The 3,243-nt window shown below is 33.9% G+C and overlaps 1 pseudogene; it reads left to right on the forward strand.

Annotated features, from left to right (window-relative positions):
* The first annotated feature begins 2,298 nt into the window (after positions 1 to 2,298).
* Positions 2,299 to 2,392, forward strand: LOC128248806 (U6 spliceosomal RNA; annotated as a pseudogene).
* The last annotated feature ends 851 nt before the right edge of the window (positions 2,393 to 3,243 follow it).

Genomic DNA, 3,243 nt, shown 5'->3' on the forward strand with positions numbered 1-3,243 from the left:
TGTGTGTGTGTGTGTGTGTGTGTGTGTGTGTGTGTGTGTGTGTGTGTGTGTGTATAATATATATATATATAATTCAATGCAGAGAACATAAGCACCTTCACCAAAAATATTGCAGTGCAGTGAATTTACATGTCCATATAGAAAAAAATATATGAATTAAACATCTACGAAAATAAACACAACACCACCAAAACTTTATTCAAAAAGTGATTAATTTATTAATGTAAAGTGTTCGTTCATGGACGCCTACGAGGACGGTTCGTGTCAGTAGGCATACAGAAAAACTTTTTTTTAGGAATATCAGATATTATTCTGTTTATAATAAATGGATTTTGCTAGCAAAATTGAGGAACACTGAATTTTGAAAAGTGAATCGTAAACAATGGTTTTGTATTGTCCTGCAGAAATTTGGTTTCGCATGGATTAGTTATTGCAAAATACACGGCGCTCTTTTAATGATTATAACATAGAAGTATTATATTTTTACGCTTGACTAGAAGAAGCCTGTCTCGTTGGATTGATATTACTACCACCTCTTCTGAAAAGATGCGTCTGTCCTTCAGATCTAATTGCATCTCCAAAAAAGTACTTGATGTAAGAAAGTAAACGGCTCTTCACTTCATGAGGGTCTTGGTTTCAATAGATGTTGAAGGTTATTGCTTTCTGGTTTTAAATCTCTGCGCGTCTATTATTTGGCGATTTCAGCAGGGAGATTTCGTCCCTGCACCTGTACCATCGTTGTCTGAGTATATCTTGTCGAATCACGGGTTCATAATTATATACTTTCCAGTTAAAAATGGCTGCTTTGATTCCGCTTTCGTTGGATAGCAAAAAAGAAGTCTAACACAACGCCAGTACTCGTATGGACACCTGGTGACATACCAAACTTAACAGAAAACGTAAAGCAATAAGTCACACATTGCACGTAATCTTTTCGATCGTTTTTTCTTGGAGAAGCAAAATTACGACAAATAGATCTAATAACTCAATTTAGCATGAAAAATTCTATAAAAACCTTCAGAAAGGAACATTATAGAAGTGATCATCGAAACGACAAGTAATTTATGAAATATATTTTCCTCAAAAGCATCTTCACGAAATTTCGATAAATATGAAACAAATTAACTTTTCATTATTTACATTATTTACATTTGACGGATATTTGTCCTCATCTTGTTTGTTGTTAACACAAAGTTTCGGCTGATATACCTACCAGCCTTTATCGGGTGTCTTGGGGAAATTTCGAACCCGGGTTTTCATTCCTAAGGTATTTTTCGATGTTATTATTATTATTATTATTATTATTATTATTATTATTATTATTATTATTATAACTTTCAAAATACAAAGACCTGGAAGTAGAGATAACTCGAATGTGGAATCTAAAAACAGAAACAATTCCTATCATAGTAGGTGCCTTAGGTATAATAAAAAAATATTCAGACAAATACATAACAAAAATACCAGGACTTACAAATATATATATATATATATTATTATTATTATTATTATTATTATTATTATTATTATTATTATTATTATTATTATTATTGTTATTATTCAGGTCACTGCTTGGAATCGAACTCGGAAAGTGGGGTTAAGAGCGCGGTCTACTATCCCAAAGATTCCGATTTCGAATCCAAGCAGTGACCTGAATAATAATGATGAAGATGATACTACTACTACTACTACTACTACTAATACTACTACTACTACTAATAATAATAATAATAACATCAAAAAATACCTTTGGAATGAGAACCCAGGTTCGAAATTTCCCCCAAAACACCTAATGAAGGCTGGTGGGTATATTAGCCGAGACGTTGTGTTAACAACAAAGATGAGGACAAATAAATATCCATCAAATGTAAATAATATAAATGATGTACATAATTCTTCACCTCTTAAATATAGGACTAAATTAACCTTTAACTAAATGACTGCATTGTAAAAAAAGATATACAAAATTCAGACTCGTGTCGTACACGTTAAATTAAATATATATAAAAATATTTCTAATATAAAATCCATCTTCAAATATATTTGGTGTTGCAATTATGGTTAAGTGAAGACAGCTCGTGTATTAACATTGAATTTATTGCAGAGTGTAAATGTTGTTTTAAACTTTTAAGCAATACGTAAAATGTATTACTTCTAATTTCGTTTACTTCTTAAACCTGTGGTCAAATATGAAATGGGAAAATACCATAAATGTAAGTTTCTGACAGTAATTAAATTGCAAAGTTTTGTCGGAAAAATGGAAGAATATTAAATCAGAAAAGTTGTTGTCTTCTTCAGTCACTAAACGACAGTGTATATACAAAAATTTCAATGATTAGCATGGGCCCTGAGTAAGGATGACACACAAATTCGTGAAATGTTCCTTCCTTTACTGTTGCAAAATTATACATCAGTAGTTCATAGAGATGCAACAGTGGAAGCGAAAGACCCAGGTTGGTCCAACGTAGCTACTAGTGTACCCTACTACTGATGCTATGGAATGACTACCTCGTGGAAGCGAGTACAAAGTACATTTGCTAGAGTTAGGAAGCAAGCTAAACCTAAGACGTAATAACTGGCCTTCTCCACCAAACCAGTGGCGGGGGGGGGCTTCATCTTAGAAGCTAAATCATTGTGAAGAAATGGCCTCCGTAACCTGCTGGCCAATCGAGCCGTTCTACGACGGTGAAACAAAATCAGTAACCAGAGACTACTAAGAACATCAGTTACCAATAGGCCGCCACGGAAATGGATAACAATCATTGCTATATGTACCAACAACTACAGGTCTTTGGCAGAGAGAACCGGAATGGTCCATCTAATGGAAGAGAATAAGACAATCAAATTTGATACACTAGGGATTTGTGAAACACTTCAAAAGGGAGAATAAATGTGATATTGGATACATGGAAAAGTTGTGAGACTGGGAGAAACGTGGGATGCGTGAGTAACAACATAGCGTTCATCGAAGGCAACATGATGTTCAAAAATTGTTTCTTACCAATGGCCTTCATCACGCATGGGAGTACTAAACATCCGTCACCTAAGAAGTTCCACCTTGAAAATGATCCAGACCTATGCTTTCAGAAATTCGAATACAGAAGACAAAGCAGAAGAATTCATCCTAGAGCTAAATAAAACGCTAGCTCACAAATGCACTTATACCATAGTGATGGGAGCTTTCTAAGTTTGGATAAGGGCTTCAAAGAGAGAAACATCTTGATAAGTTTGAGTAAAAAAAGA

Source organism: Octopus bimaculoides, chromosome 9 (assembly GCF_001194135.2).
Source record: "Octopus bimaculoides isolate UCB-OBI-ISO-001 chromosome 9, ASM119413v2, whole genome shotgun sequence".
In the NCBI taxonomy this organism is placed as follows: domain Eukaryota; kingdom Metazoa; phylum Mollusca; class Cephalopoda; order Octopoda; family Octopodidae; genus Octopus; species Octopus bimaculoides.